Source organism: Macaca thibetana, chromosome 6 (genome assembly GCF_024542745.1).
Source record: "Macaca thibetana thibetana isolate TM-01 chromosome 6, ASM2454274v1, whole genome shotgun sequence".
Lineage (NCBI taxonomy): Eukaryota > Metazoa > Chordata > Mammalia > Primates > Cercopithecidae > Macaca > Macaca thibetana.
The window spans coordinates 80,089,467-80,110,390 of record NC_065583.1 but is presented as its reverse complement, the minus strand read 5'-3'; positions in this window follow the sequence as shown (position 1 = coordinate 80,110,390).

Here is a 20,924-nt window from a genome sequence, read left to right as displayed (position 1 = left end):
TACAAATCTTAAACATTCAAATGTAATACTGTATGTTACAACAAAATCTCTGCATGAAAATAAAAATTCAAATGTAAAAAGATATAAAGTACAATTTCTCATTCTTAAAGAAGAGCTAATGCCTATATTATTTAAAGAGTGTTAATGCGAGGCTGGGTGTGGTGGCTCACGCCTGTAATCCTAGCACTTTGGGAGGCCGAGGTGGGCGGATCATGAGGTCAGGAGACTGAGACCATCTTGGCTAACACGGTGAAACCCCGCCTTTACTAAAAATACAAAAAATTAGCCGGGTGCGGTGGCGGGTGCCTGTAGTCCCAGCTACTAGGGAGGCTGAGGCAGGAAAACAGCATGAACCCAGGAGGCGGAGCTTGCAGTGAGTCAAGATCAAGCCACCGCACTCTAGCCTGGGTGACAGAGCAAGACTCCATCTCAAAAATAAAAAAAAAATAAAATAAATTAAAAAATTAAAAAATAGATTGTTGATGAGAGAGTATAGGTTTGTAGAAAATCTTGTAAAGGATTCGAAAGCAGAAATTTTAGAATTCCCACATTAAAATATTTATTTTCTGTTTTCCTTTGCATATTAAATTCTTATCTCATTACCTAAGAGTGACATTAATTGTAATACCAATGGTGTAAAACATCCCTTGTCTTATAGGACTTTACCGTATAAACAAAAAATTAAAACACTCAAATATCTGTATAAAATATAAAGAAACACGATTCAATGTATCAATGTAAATGAATTTCATCTGTCTCAAATATATACCAAGTTCAGCAAAATCAAAGGCAGATAATTTTTTTACCCACATTTATTTCCCCGATTTTCCAACTCAAAAGCCATTTAAAAACATTGTTTTAGCAAAATACATATAAAGTAGAATAAATCACTGTTACAATAAACTTATTTACTACATGTTTACTAGAAATCATGTTTAAAGCAGCTTTAAACATTTAAATACAGTGTATTCTTTTGTTTGGGAAACAGTGGTAATTATGATAGATATAGGCAGAATAATGCATGATAAGTATTGCCAACAATGCAGAGGCAGAAGAGGTATATTTACCTACATTAATAGTTAGGGGACGCATGAAAGAAATTTCTTCAGACTTACACCTTTGCCCTCAGTTATTATTAGACATATACTTGATGATACAATATTGTTTGTAATAAAAAATGTTATTTGGATTATTGTTCGCTTTGACTTATAGACACTTGTAAAATAATATTTTCAGTAAAATAATACAAAATAACTATTATAGAAACTTGATATTTTAAGGAAATCTATAATAGTTTCTGTTTTACAGTTGTATAATCACAATGTATTTATCTTAAAAAAAAAATTTGTGTTGAGAACTGGACTACCTAAGAATTATGATCATTTGCTTCAGAAAACCTTTACAGACAAGACTGTAAATAAATATATCATCATTCTTCATGAATTTATGCAGATAAATTTAATTGAGACAGTGGTTAACTTACTTGAGCAAACAGCTTGCTTATCAGACAACTGTGTAGTGAGCAAGATTCATTACAAACCTTTCTCTGTTTATAACCACTAATAGCCATTATTATTTCTCCAAATTTTACTCAACCACAGCTATTTCCATACTTAAGATCTACCTCAAACGACTTAAACCCAGGCCTCAAACCTATGAAATCTTTTCCTCTCTCACGTTAAGGTCGTCAAGATGGTGCCCCTTCTTATTGCTGTGAGTCCTAATAAACGTAGTTATAGTTTCCCAATACAGTTTGTTTGTAACAGGTTATTAACAAGTTGATAATTGCAGGAAGATCATAAGTATACAATTTCTTATTCACATTTTCCAACATATTTTCTATTTGTCACTACCAATGGTTTTCTAGTTATTTAATGTTTATGGGCTGACAACTGAGACCACTTAGCAATACAGAAAGATGCGGTTTATACATATAACATTTTAAATTGTTAAAAAAGTAATATTTGAAAACAAAATTAATGTGACAAATGTTATAATCAGGCACTCTTACTATGATCCCACACGATAAATTAGTACAAATACTCAATATTTACCCTAACGGAAACAATAAGCTTTTTCTTTATTATGAAGTCATTTTAAGTTCTAATTTTTCTATTCTCACGTTAGCTATTTAGCTTCTAAATCTACACATTACGTGCTGCTGAGCACCACAAATGCCTCTGAAAATTAACAACTCTGTCACATCTCACTGCCTCTCCTACAACATGGATCCATGCGATGCACCCGTCGTCTTTATTTTTAAATGCTGATTAAAAAACTTTTTGTTCTTTTAATTAGGTTAAGGTGTATAGGCAGGTTGAATAGTGTTCCTGCAGATTGTCACTAGATTACACAAGCTAGGTATTCATACAGATATAAAACCTACATTTGAAATTTGAAATTTGAAACTTGAAACTACATTTTTATTTGAAATTTGAATTTGAAACTACATTTTTATTTTTGAAACGTTACATCAAAATCTCTGTGATCATTAACGTCTACAAATATATACAAAAGGAGAAATTTATATATATTGAGGAAAATGTTCAACAGTAGATTTCTAAATTTTTGTCTTAGGTTAACTCAAATACATTTTAGAAACTTATTTGTGTCTCACAGCCAATAAGTCTAAGGGATAGTTCTGAAAGATGTTAGCCAGGACACTCCACTTGAGGTAGTAGGTACAAAAGTAATTGCTGTTTTTGCCTTTGAAAGTAATGACAAAAACAGCAATTACTTTTGTGTTGCGGGAAGTCAGGGACCCCAATGGAGGAACCAGCTGAAGCCGCGGCAGAAGAACATAAATTGTGAAGATTTCATGGACATTTATTAGTTCCCCAAATTAATACTTTTATAATTTCTTACACCTGTCTTAACTGCAATCTCTGAAAATAAATTGTGAAGATTTCATGGACACTTATCACTTCCCCAGTCAATACCCTTGTGATTTCCTATGCCTATCTTTAATCTCTTAATCCCATCGTCTTCTTCCTAAACTGAGGAGGATATATGTTGCCTCAGGACCCTGTGATGATTGTGTTAACTGCACAAATTGCTTGTAGAGCATGTGTGTTTGAACAATATGAAATCTGGGCATCTTGAAAAAAGAACAGGATAGCAGCAATGTTCAGGGAATACAAGAGATAAGACTTCTGGCTGCCGGTGAGCCGGATGGAACAGAGCCATATTTCTCCTCTTTCAAAAGCAAATAGGAGAAATATGGCTGAATTCTTTTTCTCAGCAAGGAACATCCCTGAGAAAGAGAAGGCATCCTGAGGGTAGGTCTCTGAATGGCCCCCTTAAGGTGTGCCGTCTTTTATGGTCGAAGCTGAAGGGATAAAATAAGCCCCGGTCTCCTGTAGCGCTCCCAGGCTTATTAGGACAAGGAAATTCCCTCCTAATCAATTTTGGTCAGACAGGTTGTCTGCCCTCAAACCCTGTTTCCTGTTAAGATGTTATCAATGACAATGCGTGCCTGAAACTTCATTAGCAATTTTAATTTTGCCCCATCTGGTGGTCCTGTGATCTCGCCCTGCCTCCATTTGCTTTGTGATATTTTATTGCCTTGTGAAGTATGTGATCTCTGTGACCCACACCATATTCATGCACCCCCTCCCCTTTTGAAAATTGCTAATAAAAACTTGCTGGTTTTATGGCTCGGGGAACATCACGGATCCTGCCAACATGTGATGTCTCTCTTGGACACCCAGCTTTAAATTTCTCTCTCTTGTGCTCTTCCCCGTTATTTCTCAAACCAGCCGAGACACCTAGGAAATAGAAAAGAACCCACGTAACCATCGGAAGCAAGTTCTCCCGATACTTTTGCACCAACCTAATTATAGTTGAAATAATAATATCAAACTTTATGGATACTTTGATGACATTGACATTTATCCTGTGATATTCAAGGAAAAAGAAAAAAAAAGATTGAAATTGCTCACAATAATATCTTTACCAAGCCCTCCCCAAGAACATGAGCAAGGTAACAGATTACATCAACCACAAGTTGGCCAAATCCTTAGTAGTCACCAAAAGCCTGTCTTGTTTCTTGTTTCTTCTCTCTGTGTGTGTGTGTCTGAATGTGTGTGTGTGTACCTGTGTGTCTGTGTGCAGCTGAACCATGGTCTTGCAAATAAAAGACCATAGTTGGATTTATTTTTTGCCATAATCTAGTACATTTAATAATATTGAAAACTCCCCATTATTTTGGTAATAATTTTATGAATTGGTTATTCAGGATAAAGTAGCATATTAAACTTTTGTAGCACATTATTTCAGTTTCTTACTTTTAATTGTATCCCTGACTCATTTGAGAATGCATGTTTCATGATATTTTGGCTTGAGAGCATTAAATTCTTTTCCTTTTTTATATTTGAATCTTCCTAAAACCTGTTTCTTGGAACACACACGTGTGTGTGTGTGTGTAAGAGTGTGTACCTATGGATGTGTACAGATGTCTTGGCTAAATGATAGTATAAATGAATTATATGTTACCCAAGCTGCCTAAAGTTTTCTAGTTAGAAATAAACCCTAAAATTTCTAAACCATTAGGAGCATCATTATTATAAAATCATCTGTTCACGTGCATTTGCTTAATATTCTTGTATTTTTCATGTCCCTTAGTGAATCTAAAAGATAAGTAAAACTTTTTCTGTGATGTAAGTTTTTGAACTTAGTGAATTCGAAAGAAGAATGTAAACCCAGTTAAGCTATATTTAGAAAAATGTAATTTGACCAGCATGTGATGGGCAGTGACTAGATTACCAGTAAGAAAGACTGTATCACTATTCATTCCTAAAGTTAGCTACTTGGTCAAATAAACTAGTTTATTCTTAATTACAATTACAAAAATGATGCCAGTTTTCATTAGACTAGTGAGTGATGATGACAATAATAATAACAATGTAATTTTAAAGCTAGCTTCACTATAATATATATAATATACTATATAGTATATAATAGCTGTTATACCTTCTTTTTCTCTTATGAATCCAACTCTGATAGTTTTAATAGGAAAAACTGCAATTATTGTAATTATAAAATGAAATCAACTGTTTTGACTATAACTAAGTCTTATATATGCTCACATATTTTTCCTATGCCATTTTTAACTGCAGTCCTTAAAATGAAATTATCTATCTCAGCTTTCTAATGAGGCTGTCAACCTGAAGCATTTTATTTATTCTTTATCCAAGGTTAATGATAAAACTCAATATGACTTAAAAAAAAAATAAATACACCTTTTGGCTGCCCAAATTATATACTACTATACCGAAGGACCGTTAGCTATTTTTCAATGATTCACTGCAGAAGCAGCAAAAATTTTACTATTTTGTAATTAACTTGTAGCTTTCTTTGAATTACATTTGCAAAATGTAGAATTCAAAACAAATGATCTAGTTCTCATTTTAGCAAAATTATGAGGAATAAAAATAAAAATATTAGATATCTAGTGGATAAATATATATATAGGCATGAATATGAACATCAGACATCAAAGATAGGTTTTTAACAGATATTGATTAAAATGGGGATAGTTTAATCTTCTGTTTATATGATTGTTTTGAAGTTCAGTAAAACATTACTTCAAATAGTTCCGATATGTATTTTCTTAACAATGAAGGGACAACAGCATAATGATAAAATGTGCCAAAAATTTTAACAATGTGACTTTACATTTATATTTAATAGTAGTTTATATTAATATTTAATAATGCATCCTTTAAATGAATGGATAGAATAAAATAAATCACTAATCAATAGAATTCTCCAGTAATAAGTAAATATTGTGGTTCATTTATATTTAATTTTTTTTTTTTTTTTTTTTTTTTTTTTTTTTGAGACGGAGTCTCGCTCTGTCACCCAGGCTGGAGTGCAGTGGCCGGATCTCAGCTCACTGCAAGCTCCGCCTCCCGGGTCTACATCATTCTCCTGCCTCAGCCTCCCGAGTAGCTGGGACTACAGGCACCTGCCACCTTGCCCGGCTAGTTTTTGGTATTTTTTTAGTAGAGAGGGGGTTTCACCGTGTTTGCCAGGATGGTCTTGATCTCCTGACCTCGTGATCCACCTGTCTTGGCCTCCCAAAGTGCTGGGATTACAGGCTTGAGCCACCGCGCCCGGCCTTTTAAAAACTTTTTAATGACAGATGATTTTACTGTTCAGTGCCTTATTTTGGGGGAACTATAGGCATAGAGAAAAGATAAATGTTCACCAAATAGCTTAAACTGGGTCACATAACAGATGTAATACAAAACAATATATTTAAAAGTTAATGTTAAAATAATTGTACAAGGCCGGGTGCGGTGTAATCATCCCTGTAATCCCAGCACTTTGGGAGGCCGAGGCGGGTGGATCACGAGGTCAGGAGATCGAGACCATCCTGGAGAACACGGTGAAACCCCGTCTCTATTGAAAATACAAAAAAATTAGCCGGGCGTGGTGGCAGGCGCCTGTAGTCCCAGCTTCTAGGGAGGCTGAGGCAGGAGAATGGTGTGAACCCAAGAGGCGGTGGAGATTGCAGTGAGCGGAGATCGCGCCACTGCACTCCAGCCTGGGTGACAGAGTGAGACTCCATCTCAAAAAAAATAAAATAAAATAAAATAATAATAATAATAATACAAGTTTTCCATAATAGCTGGGGGACCAGTGATTTAAGAAGGAGGAAAAAGTAAAAGAAAGCTTATTTCCTTTTTTTACAGGCTTATATATTGACATGCAGGTCCATTTAATAAATAAAGTTGTAAGAAAATTATCAAACTAAGGCTTTAGGGCCACATGTATCCCTTTGAAGCTTTTAACAGCCATCATTCTGCAAAAAAAACTTACTAGATATACCTGTTAAGTGCCATAGGATATATAGATTCTTTAAGCATGGTTGATATCTTAAAGTATTTACAATCTGGTTGAACAGATAAGACTTGTACAAACAAAATTACAATTCAGGGAAGGATAAGATAAGTGTCAAGTGCCAGGTGAGAAATGTTTCTATTGAAATTCAAAGGGAAAAATAACTTCTGATTAGTGTTTCACTTAAAACCTCCATGCAATCTCAAAGAAAAGAATAATAATGAAATGTTCTGATTCTGGTTAAGGTAATAGTGTTTTCTTAAAAATCTTAATTTGATACTGCAAGATCAGGGTCTCTAAATATCTTATATACAATCTAGAAAATAATTTTAGAAAGATACATTTAAAGTGATAAAAATGACTCAGTAGCAATGAGCATAATAAATTCTAGTTTGTATCCACTTTAATAACTTTATATTATATATTAGGAATCATACCTCATATTTTAAAAATGGAAATTCAGACAAAGAGTTGTTGAGTTTTATGTACATAATCAAGGCACTTAGTTTACTGGAGAGAGATAAAGAAAGGAAAAGAAAGAGAAAAATAGAAAGCGTTTCCATGAGTGAGAGGTCACGTTCATTACTTAAATTCCCAATATAATTATTTTCATGTAGTGGTTAAAATAAGTAATGGAAGTCAGTAACTTAACTCAATAAAGACTGGTTCCTGATTGCATGACAGTCAGATGCTGGTCAGAGAGTTTTCTTAAGTGTTTTCCTCCACGAATTAAGATGCATCTTCTTCTATTATTTATATCTGTTATCTCCTGGTCTTTCACTTCCAACTCTTTGCATAAGGAAAAGAGACAGGATGGACAATCATGGTAGATACCTTAGTATTCATACCTGGAATATTGATATTTTTACCCACATTCCAGTATTTGGTAGTATTTAGATGCAAAGTAGGGAGTAGATTAAAGACAATATAGTATCTTTATGTGTCCAGGAAAAAAATAAAACACAGAGCACTTCCTTTGTTAAATTTTATTTTCAATAAAAGGTCAATAGAGTGAATGTTTTTATTTTTTATTCTAATATCACTTTTTGTTTGTGTTTACGGTGGGGTACTGCATCTGATTCACTGCCTATCATCTTTGTAGGATGATAGATCAAAGTGTTCTATTTTGCCAGCACAAAACCCCAAAGCCTGCCAGACAGTCGCGCTGTTAAATCCATTCTCATCCTGCCATGATAGAGTGAAAAGGTGGATGTGGTTATCTAAATTTTGCCAACTGAATTATTTTTATATGTTTTTTGAATTGTAAGAAGAATTGTTCAAGAACTGTGACTCATATACTTGTCTTAGTAACAATACTGAGAAATATGGTTAAGTATCAGTTGCTCTCTAGATGCTTTAAATTGGCTGATTCCTATCTTGGTTGCCGTGTTTGTTTCTAGCCAAAATAACCTGAAACAGTAATCAATTATGTGAGCAACCCAATATTGTATAAATAATTTCCTCTTTTTTTCTCTTAAGTAAAACATTATAGTTGTTTCTTTAATGTCTGGCAACTAACAAACCCTAGTTAATACATTAATACTTTCACTTTAAAAGAAAGATTATAATTGCTCTTGGCCATGAATGATTAATAATAAATTTTAAAATGATACTCATTTGGATTATGATTTAAATTTGAAAGAAGTTGTCTTTCATGACTTAATTTAATGAAGGAAAAAACTTTGGTCAAAGATGGAAAATAATAAATCAGTATATATCAGCATCTTCTGCTGACTTTTGCTCTTCCTTTATAAAAATGATGATTTGTTAATTCAGTTATAACACCAATTTATTGACATGATGGGGTTTTATTTTTCAGTTAGTATGTGGGTACAGTATTATGACATGCAAATATAGTTAAAATTTTCAATATTATACAAATGAGTGCAAAAGATAAATGAATATGTTTTACAGCAATTTTTTTTTTTTTTTTTTTTTTTTTTTTTTGAGACGTAGTCTCGCTCTGTCGCCCAGACTGGAGTACAGTGGCGCATTCGCCTCCCGGGTTCACGCCATTCTCCTGCCTCAGCCTCCCGTGTAGCTGGGACTACAGGCGTCCGTCACCGCGACGGGCTAATTTTTTGTATTTTTAGTAGAGACGGGGTTTCACTGTGTTAGCCAGGATGGTCTAGATCTCCTGACCTTATGATCTGCCCGTCTCGGTCTCCCAATGTGCTGGGATTACAGGCGTGAACCACCGCACCCGGCCCGCAAATGATTATTTTTTTAAATGTAATACTCCAATTCAGAGATGGCAAAGTCCTGTAACAGGCCATATATCTTTAGCTTTGGGAGCGATATGTCACTGTTAAATCTACTCAACTTCGTGTTGTGGCACAAAAGCAGCTTTTGATAATACATGTATGAATGAGTTGTGGTGGTGTACCAGTAAAACTTTATAAAACCTGATGGACATCGAGATTTGGTCTGTAGGCAGCAGTTTTTAGACCCTTGCCCTAATTTCTCAAAAATTTCTTTTTTAAAATTTCACAATGAAGTATGTTTGTAATAATAAGGTAATAATCTCATACAAATAGTCATCAGGACAGGTAACTGAAGTTAATAATCATTTCTGCTTTTCTGTCTATATTAATCATTGCAAATAACCATAATACTAAAATAATGGTCAAAGGAGTCTCATATGTACACATACAATATAAACATTGAGTGTTCTGTTTTTCTGGGTTGTTTTGCAGAAATAATATTCATTGTAATTGTACTCAAAGTATTATTGTACTAAATCTAATTACAACTTAAGTATGTGTAATCTTAATATTTTCTCATACATTGTGAGAAACTTTTTTCAAAGTGCTTGCTTTTGTTCATATGCAAGACTACATGTAGCACAAATTATTTAGAAAAATAATTTGATATAATAATTGATCACTTTATTCTTTGTTTAGGGTGTTTTTTTTTTTTGAGACGGAGTCTCACTCTCTCGCCCAGGCTGGGGGTGCAGTGGCCGGATCTCAGCTCACTGCAAGCTCCGCCTCCCGGGTTTACGCCATCCTCCTGCCTCAGCCTCCAGAGTAGCTGAGACTACAGGCACCCGCCACCTCGCCCGGCTAGTTTTTTGTATTTTTTAGTAGAGACGGGATTTCACTGCGTTAGCCAGGATGGTCTCGATCTCCTGACCTCGTGATCCGCCCGTCTCGGCCTCCCAAAGTGCTGGGATTACAGGCTTGAGCGACCACGCCCAGCCTATGCTTAGGTTTTTAAAGGGAGAGAAAGACTATAAAAAGAAAGTAAGAGGAAGAAATCAAGGTAAGCAAAATATTTAGAGATCTCATATCTTTCAGAAATAAACAATAAGTCATCCATTTTTTTATTGCTCACTGATTGTAATCTCTTTTACTGGGAAAGTGTGAGTACCGACACGCATGTAAGATAAAAAATAAATTGATAAGACATCAGTAAAAGAAGTAATGAAATATGGATTACATACATAATACCACCTACTGGGGAAAACGAAGATTAAGAAGGGAAGAATTCTATTTTTAAAAAAGAAAACAGTTACCATTTTACCTAATAAACCATAGCATATCCAAGACAATTCATACCAAATTTTAAAAATATGTGACAAGTATGTTGCCATTTTAACCAATTCCTTGAAGGTCAAGTAGAACTCTCATCTTATTTTCTTGTAAGTGTGAAACTTTTGAGATGTTGGCATACTATTTTACATAGACAACAGAAAAAAAAATTGTGCCTGTAATCCCAGCACTTTGAGAGGCTGAGGCAGGCAGATCACTTGAGGTCAGGAGTTCGAGACCAGTCTGGTCAACATGGTGAAACCTCGTCTCTATTACAAATACAAAAATTAGCGAATCATGGTGGTGGGTGCCTGTAATCCCACCTACTTGGGAGGCTGAGACAGGGTAAAAACGTGAACCTGGGAGATAAGTTGCAGTGAGCCGAGATTGTGCTGCTCCACTCCAGCTTGGGTGACAGAGTGAAACTGTCTCAAAAAAATAAAAATCATAAACAAAATACCTCAAATTTAGAAAAAGAAGAAAGGAAAGCAAAAATAGAAAGAAAGAAGGATGGAAAAATAATAGGATAAGAAATTGGCTGTCATCAAAATGACAAATGTTTGCTTTATGGGAAGAGGAAAAATAGTGAAAATTAATAAACCAGATCTGTGGAGATTTAAACAAACAACACAGATTGGCAGGTGGAGACTGAGTCTAACACTGAATCTTCATCATCCTCCTTTGTAATTTTTTTAAAATTTCAACTTTTATTTACATACAGTGGGTACACGTGCAGTTTTGTTACATGGGAATACTGCATGATGCTGAGGTTTGAAATATGGCTCCTATCACACAGGTAATGAACACTGTACCTGACGGGTAACCTATACATATATTTGGAGAGAAAAGGAACATGCATTAATAAAAAAATATAATTTGTCAGAGGGAAAATCAACCACTTAAAATGTAGAAGATCTCAGAAAAAAATATTTCTAAACAAACAATACTATATAAAATAACAAAATTATAGAATTCATAATATCTAGTAAATAATTGTAAATATTGAAGCAAATTGAAAGAAAACCAAAAGAGGTCCCTGACAGGGACCCACTGGTCCCCCTCCCTCCATCCTCTAGCAGTCCACAGTGTCTATTCCCACATGTGTCTACACACACTAAATGTTAAGCTCTCATTTATAAGTAAGAGCCATATTTGGATTTCTGTTCCTGCTTCAGTTTGTTTAGGATTATGGCCTTCAACTCCATCCATGTTGTGGCAAATAACATGATTTTATTCCTTTTTATAGCTGCATACTATTCTGTGGTGTGTATGTACACCCTTTTCTTTATCCATTGTACCATTGATGGGCATCTGTGTTGATGCCATGTCTTTGATATTGTAAATACTGCATCAATAAACATGTAAGTGCATGTGTCTTTTTAATAGAATTATTTATATATATATATATATCCAGTAAGAGGATTGCTGGGTTGAATGACAGCTCTGTTTTTGGTTATTTGAGAAATATTCAGACTACTTTCTACAGCAGCTGGACTACTTTTCGTTCCCACCAACAGTGTATGGTCATTCCCTTTTCTCTACCGCCTTGCCAGCATCTACTGTTTTTTGACTTTGTATTAATAGCCAGTCTCACTGGTGTGAGACAGTATCTCATTGAGGTTTTGATTTGTATTTATCCAATCATTAGTGATGCTGAGCATTGTTTCATATGCTTGTTGGCCATTTGCATGCCTTCTTTTGAGAAGTGTCTGTTCATGTCCTTTGCTCATTTTTAATGGGGCTATTTGTTTTTTCTTAATGATTTATATATGTTCCCTGTAGATTTTGAATATTAGGATCTTGTCAGATGCCCAAATAGCCTCAGCAATCCTCAGCAAAAACAACAAAGCTGAAGGCATCATGCTACCCATCCTGAAACTACACTATAAAGTCACAGAAACAAAAACAGCTTTGTACTAGTACAGAAATAGACACATAGAGCCATGGGACACAAATGAAAACTCAAAAATAAAGCTGCACACCTACAACCATCTAGCCTCTGACAAGGCCAATTAAAACAATGGAGAAAGGACTTCCTATTTAATAAATTGTGCTGGGATAACTGGCTAGCCACATGCAGAAGATGGAAGGTAGACCACTACCGCTCACCATATACAAAAATTAACTTCAAATGGATTAAAGGTTTAAATATAAGACCTCAAACTATAACAATTCTGGAAGGTAACCTAGAAAATACTCTTTTCAACATCAGCCTTGGCAAAGAATTTTTGGCTATGTTTTCGAAAGTAATTGCAACATAAACAAAAATAAAGTGGGACTTAATTACACTAAAGAGCTTCTTCACAGCAAAAGAAACTATGAACAAGCTGACAGCCTACAAGATGGAAGAAGGTATTTGATAATTATGCTTTCTTTCTAATTTCTGCAGCCTATATTCCCCACAAGGATCCACTGCCAGAGTTGAAGCAAAGTAGAGTCAGAGAGGGGATGCAGAGATAAGTTTTGTTTACAGAGCCTATAATGTAAAGGCTTAAAATAGAGTCACATTGACTCGTTAAGCACCGAAACTGAGGACATGTCTGCACAAATGGCAAAACAAATAACTAATTGGTAGTTAATACATTTAAGAAAACAAACCACATTCAAAGTTTTTCTTTACTACCTGGCCATCCCTACCCTTTTAAAAAAGTAAAAAGATGTTCTCCCTTCAACCAACTATTGACAATTAGAAAGGAACACAAAGTCTATACATGTATTTGGAGAGAAAAAACATGAGTTAATAAGAAATATAACTTTTATTATATTTTAATGAAATATAAGGAAAAACCAACCACTTAAATGTAGATCTCAAAAAATTTCTTAAATAATACCATATAAAATAACAAGATTGTATAAGTCATAATGTCTATTAAATAATTATAAACACTGAAGCAAATTGTAAGAAAACCAAGAGGTAAAAAGTGAAGCTGCTAATTTTAATAAGCAAAAATTAATATATGTATATGTATTACAGAAATGAAGCCCACTCTGAAAGAAATGATAACAAAACTGAGTTAAATGACCAAGATGAGAAGTCCAGACAACATAAGATAAAATTGAATAGAAAAGGATATTTCTTTTTCCTTAAGGTACTTAGTTGGGTGGAAAAAAAAATCTTTTCCAATCTATTAATATTTTTTCTTGACAAAGTTAGCATAATAAACAGAAAAACATTTGAAGAAGTGCTTCTCAAATCTGTAACTGACTCTCAGGTTAATTAAAAATAATAACTAACACAATGACAACATTACTAAACTTTGTGAATAACAACAGAAATTATGTGTACCTCCACACAAGTGAACAACAATAAACAGTTGGTGAATATAGAAATCATTTATTTGAAAATAGAAAAGAATGTATTACACACTTGGGCAATATAAAAGTGATATTTTAAGTTATTACAGGAGATGAGGCAGGGTAAATAGGAGAATGTGAAATGTTTCCTCCACAATCTTCTGTATTTTATTAAATAAAATTTATAGATGTAGCTACATTTTAAATATATAACACTTTGAGAAATCAAATGTCTTGTTATTTTTATATTTTTCCACTTTTTAAGAAGTATATTGTATACATACACATTTGTTTATTTAAAAACCTTATAAATTTCAGCAATTTCTACAATTTCCATGTTTCATAAAAAAAGATGTATTTAAACATTCTTAATTTTTTTATGAACAAGTATAACCCAATTGTATTTTATTACATTATATCCAATATTAACTCTATAGGCAAAGAGAAATGGCTATGATGGTGCTCATACAAAATTAATTGGGGTTATTTGTAAGAAAAAAGATTTTAAGTGATACAGTAATTCTATTTTCATTGTTTTGAAGTTGCTTGGAATTTTTCTAAATAGTACATATTTTCTAAATAGCACATAGTTTTTTAAGCTTTTTTAACTTTTATTTTAGGTTCAGGAGTACATGTGCAGGTGTGTTATGTAGGTAAACTCATGTCACGGAGGTTTGTTGTACAGGTATTTTAGTCACCAGGTGCTAATACTAGTACTCAATAGTATTTTTTTTTTTTAAATTCTCTCACTCCATTCTCAAGTAGGCCTAGTGTTTGTTGCTCCACTCTTTGTGTTCCTGTGTTCTCATCTTTTATCTCCCACCTATAAGTGAGAACATGTAGTATTTGGTTTTCTGTACCTGAGTTAGTTTACTTAGGATAAAGGCCTCCTGCTCCATCCATGGTATTGCAAAGCACATAATCTCATTCTTTTTTATGGCTGCATAATATCTCCATGGTGTATATGTACCACATTTTCTCTAGAAAGTCTACCATTGATGGGCATTTGGATTGATTCCATGTCTTTGCTATTGTGAATAGTGCTGCAATGAACATATATGTGCATTATATGTGCATGTCTCTTAATGGTATGCCAATTTTCATCCCTTTCAAAATATAACCAGTAAAGAGATTTCTGGGTTGAACTGTAGTTCTTTTTTTTAGGTCTTTGAGAAATCACCACACTGCTTTCTACAATGCTTGAACTAATTTACGCTCTAACCAACAGTGTATAAGTATTCTCTTTTCCACAGAATTGCTAGTATCTGGTTTTTTGTGTTTTTTTTTTTTTTTTGACTTTTTAATAACAGCCATTCTGACTAGTGTGAGATGGTATCTAATCGTGGTTTCAATTTGGATTACTCTAATGATCAGTGATGTTGAGCATTTTTTCATATACTTGTTGGCTCCTTATGTGTCTTCTTTTGAAAAGTGTCTATTTATGTCCTTTGCCAACTTTTTAATAGGGTTGCGTTTTGCTTGTAAATTTGTTTAAGTTCCTTATAGATGCTGGATATTAGACCTTTGTCAGATGCACAGTTTGCAAATATTTTTCCCATTCTGTAGGTTGTCTGCTTACTCTGTTGATAGTTTCTTTTGCTGTGCAGAAGCTCTTAAGTTTAATTAAGTTTAATTAGATCCTATTGCCAATTTTTGCTTTTGTTGTGATTGCTTTTGGCATCTTCATCATGAACTCTTCGTCAATGCCTATCTCCAAATGGCATTGCCTGTGTTATCTTCCATGATTTTTATAGTTTTGGGTTTTATATTTATGTTTCTAATCCATCTTGAGTTGATTTTATATATATGTGTGTGTGTGTGTATATATGTGTGTGTATATATAGTAATATATTATATATAGTAATATTACTATATATTATACAATATGTTATATATAATATATATTACTATATATTACTATATAAGTATATTATTATTATTAATATTACTATATAAGTATATAAGTATATATATTTATATATTATATATAGTAATATTACTATATATACACACACATATATACACTATATATATGTACTATGTGTGTGTGTGTGTGTGTGCATGTATATGTAGTAAGAAAGAGGTCCAGTTTCAATTTTCTGCATGTGGCTAGCCAGTTATCCCAGCATAATTTATTAAATAGGGAATCCTTTCCCCATTGCTTGTTTCAGTCAGCTTTATGAAGATAAGATAGTTGTGGGTGTGAGACCTTATTTCTGGGCTCTTTATTCTGTTCCATTGGTATATGCGTCTGTTTGTATACCAGTACCATGCTCTTTTGGTTACTCTAGCCCTATAGCATAGTTTGAAGTACGGTAACATGATACCTCCAGCTTGTTCTCTTTGCCTATGATTTCCTTGGCTAGTTGGACTATTTTTTGGTTCCACATAAATTTCAATATAGTTTTTTCTAGTTCTGAGAAAAGTCTCAATGGTAGTTTAATAAGAACATCACTGAATATATAAATTGTGTGGGGCAGTACAGCCATTTGAAAAATATTGATTCTTCTCATCCATGAACATGGCATGTTTTTACATTTGTTTCTGTCATTGCTGATTTCTTTGAGTAGTCTTTTGTAATTGTCATTGCAGAGATGTTTCACCTTCTTGGTTAGCTATATTTGTATGTATTTTAGTCTTTTTGTGCAACTTTGTGAATAAGATTTCATTCTGCCTTGGCTCTCAGCTTGACTGTTGTTGGTAAGTAAGAATGCGAGTGAATTTTGTATATTATATTGTACCTGAAACTTTGCTGAAGTTGTTTATCAGCTGAAGGAGCTTTTGGACCAAGACTATGGGGTTTTCTAGATATAAAATCATGTTTTCTGCAAACAGGGATAATTTGACTTCCTTTCTTCCTATTTTAATGCCCTTTCTTTCTTTCTTTTTTTTTTTTTTTTTTTTTTTTTTTTGAGACAGAATCTCGCTCTGTCGCCCAGGCTGGGGTGCAGTGGCCGGATCTCAGCTCACTGCAAGCTCCGCCTCCTGGGTTTACGCCATTCTCCTGCCTCAGCCTCCCGAGTAGCTGGGACTACAGGCGCCCGCCACCTCGCCCGGCTAGTTTTTTGTATTTTTTAGTAGAGACGGGGTTTCACCATGTTAGCCAGGATGGTCTCGATCTCCTGACCTCGTGATCCGCCCGTCTCGGCCTCCCAAAGTGCTGGGATTACAGGCTTGAGCCACCGCGCCCGGCCAATGCCCTTTATTTCTATTTAAATGACACATGTTTTCTAAATGGCACGTAATTTTATTTAAAAATAAAAGTAAGTCTCTTTTGAAAAACTAAGAATTCAATAGGTATATAAAAGTACTTTCATACAAGACAAAATGTTGAAAATATTACACTCAACATTTTTGAGTATATGTCCTTGATATAATTTTAGTGCTATTTACAAGAAACAAGCTAAAACTGCTTTATAAAAAATTCACATTGAATAAAAGCTCATACATAATTTGAATGCAATTAAATTCAAATTATCACCAACAATATTACCTCTAAAAGTGTAATATTACCTCTAAAAATATTACCTTTAAAAGTGTTACTTTGGTGGGTTCATGTGTTATTTTTCACATACTTCTCTGCTATTTTATGAGAAAAAATAATAAAAAATTGGAAAAACATAATTTATGGGACTTGAATGTTATAATTGTAGAAATAACAACTAGTCCTTTTTAAACTTCAAAACATTAAATTGATGAATCTTTTAAAAACTTCAAAACATTCGAGGATAGAAAAAATTATCCTATTTCAAATCAATTGCATATATACTCATATTCTCTCTCCAGCATTAATAATTAAGCTTATGAAACAAAAATATTTATTGAGTCAGTATTAATATAACAAACATATGAGTTGAACTCCATAAAGTTCAGTCGTACATATAATTAATTATAACTCATTTCACCTGCTTCAGAGCATAATTTAAACTTATAAAGATGTACAGATTCATTGAAATTAAATTTAGGTTGTTAAAATGAACTGATTAACAATTAATGAATCACAGTTTTACACCTGATTGAGATTTGGAATATATAAAATATAAAATTTAAAAATGACCTAATATGTGAAATGCTGGTGAAGGAAGGAAGGAAGGAAGGAAGGAAGGAAGGAAGGAAGGAAGGAAGGAAGGAAGGAAGGAAGGAAAGAAGGAAGGAAAGAAGGAAGGAGAAAGGGAGGGAGGAAGGGAGGAAGAGAGGGAGGGAAGGAGGGAGGAAGGAAGAAAGAAACGAAGAATGGGTGGAAGCAAGGAAAGAAAGAAGAAGGAAAGAAAACTAAAGAAGATTAACACAGATGCACTGCAAAAATGTGTGTACTATGAAAAGAGCAATAACACAGTGATGCCTGGAGGGCAAATCTCATTTGCTATAATAAAAATCAAGGTAAGAAGCCAAGATGAATTTGAACAATTTTCTTGCTCTAGCAAAGAAATTCAACAAGGAAGTTCTTAATCACAACTGGTCACCTTCCCTGCTGTTATATGTAATTGTTCTAAAGATCTTCTGGTTAAAAAGCTATTGTGGTTTGAGTTTTATGTAATGTGTAAATTGGAATAGAGGCAGACATATTCTCCAAAGGTGTTTTAAGGTAAGCTCCGAAGAAAGGTATTTTGTAAATTTTATGAATATTTTAGGTTTTCAACTCTCAGATTCAGTATAACAGATGCCCTTTCATCTTCCATTAAGTCAATCAAGAAGCAAATTGGAAAGAAATTTATTAGTAAAGATGAAGACAGTTTTTGATGATTGCTATTTGATTTGAAGCTAGTAGTATGCAGATTACAGAAGTGAAGCATTTCACATAGAAGTAATAAATGACAGGTCTAGAGGACTATGAAAGAAAAAGTAATAGTCTCAAATGAGAAATGAGAAGACCTTATTTTCTCTTTTTTTCTTTAGATATTTGGATGCCCTCATTTGGTCATTTCATTGAAATCAAGACATGCAGCCTCAAGGTTAATAGAAAACCAGCCCCCAAGGCACCGTGTTATGTTGCTCCTGTATTCCAATCATCTAGCTTTTCAAATATAAAATAATCTGTGGTATGAAGGGAATTCCATTTTACGGTGTCAGAATTATCTGAAGATTTTTACAAGTATACCTTTTCAGACCTTGTCTTGCACATATATTTTACATTTCAAATAATGCATTAAATTTAAAACATATTCAGAAACTAGCATTTTCCTACCTTATTAGCTTGCTTCCATTTCACTTTTCAATACAAGTGATCATGTTCTATAATCAGATTTGACTTGTACATGACATCTTGGCTGTTAAGAGAATTGCAGAATCACAGAGGGCAGATTTCTTGTCCTTAAGTTTAAAGCATCTGCCTCAAAAACTGACTCTTCAATTGATGTTTATCAGAGTGCCTTCACCGCTTAGCATTTTTAACCTAATTTAGTAGCAAAAGGAAACATTTAAACAGTCCCTGGTGTCTGGAATTTTGCACAGTATTACTTTGAATTTAAGTTTAAAATAACATTGGCTATATAAACTAGAAATATTTTGGATAGACACCATCCCACTAGGCCTAAAGCAAAAGAATCATGATGATGTTGGTGGGTATTGTCAAAGATGATATTACCTAATAAACAGATATATTAAACAATGAAGAAAACAATTGATATATAATGGAGTAAAAAAGCGTGCTTTAATTGAAAAGAGATTCAAAAATCTGCCTTAATCTCAAAGTCAGTGCTTCAGACAATATAAAGCTTTTTTTCTCTTTTTATTTCTTATGCTCTCTTCTTTTTCTACATTTTCAGATTTTTGGGCAAGCTATTTGGCAAAAGAGGACCAAAATGTTTGAATTTACACACAGAACTTTTAGCAGTGGGATTAAAACAGATATCTAAACTCTCAAGTTTCAGCTTCTTGACTGTAAGTAATGATAATATGTCCTCTGTGATTTTCTTCTATATAGACATACAGATTACATGAGAAACCATATAAGGTATTTTATCATATAAATAGCTATCATTATAATAATTCATATAGTTTTTCAATATTATAATTTTTAAAACTACTTTTTAAAATAAATTCACTTTAATTCTTCAGTTATTTAGTAATGCATGGCCCTGGTTATATGTTTCAGTGATTATTTTAGTCAACTAATTATATTTAAAATTTGATTTGAGTGATTTGTAGCAATGGTCAATGAATTATGGATTTCCAACTAAGATGACATATGTATCAATTTGAAATACTATTTTTTTCACTTGAAATTAATAAAATACTATGCTAAGCATTGAATGCCTATTTCATCTTTCAATCATAAAACATTTATTTTGTATATTCTAGGTGGGGCAATATTTGGTTGTGGAGAAAATAGGAAATATTTCATAAATTTGTTTATTTTTATCAATAATACTTGTTACAATGTATGAATTGTAAATAAATGAATTTTTAGGGTTAGAAAATAATTTCAAAAATGATAAACATGAAAAAATGAGAGAATGGTGCTTCAATTTGTATTCTTAAGTTTTAGTTTTTAAGAACCCATGTCTTAGGTTGGAGCTCTTTAAATGGTTGTTTTGATAAATATCACCTTCTCCAAAACTTGTTTCATGTGTTTCCAGACTTATGAGTGGAAGCAGTCATGTGTGTTTGTATGTGTCCATGAGTCACTCGTGCACACTCACATAGAACAGGAAGTGGTGAGGAGTTTCATGATATTTAGTATTTTAGGATATTATTTTTGTTTCGTAAATAAAGCTAAAGGATAAACCACAGTGTATCAAATAAGAAAACTGTCAAACCCCGATTTTACATCTAGCAAAAACTTCAAGACTGGAAGTGAAATAAATGCATTCAAATAAAAAGGTAAAATGATTTCATGTCAGCAGAATTGCCAAAGTAAGTACTTTAAGTTAATGGGAATATATATCAGTTAGAAATTCCAATCCTTTGGGAAAGCAAGAAAGAAGAACAGAAGTAATAAATAACTGAAAATTATAAAATCTTATTTCTAGCCTTTTTTTCTATTAATTTGTTATAAGCCATATTGATGTTTAAATAAAATATTAGAGAATAGCCTTAAAGTTTTTAAATGTAGATAGATTTAAATATGTAACATCCAGGTATTATGCATAGTATTCATTAGTTACTTCTCCTGATCCTCTCGCTCCTCCCACCCTCCACTCTCTGGTAAGCCCCAATGTGTGTTGTTCCCGTCTATGTGTCCATGTGTTCTCATCATTTAGCTCCCACTTAAAAGTGAGAATATTCAGTGTTTGATTTTCTTTTCCTGTG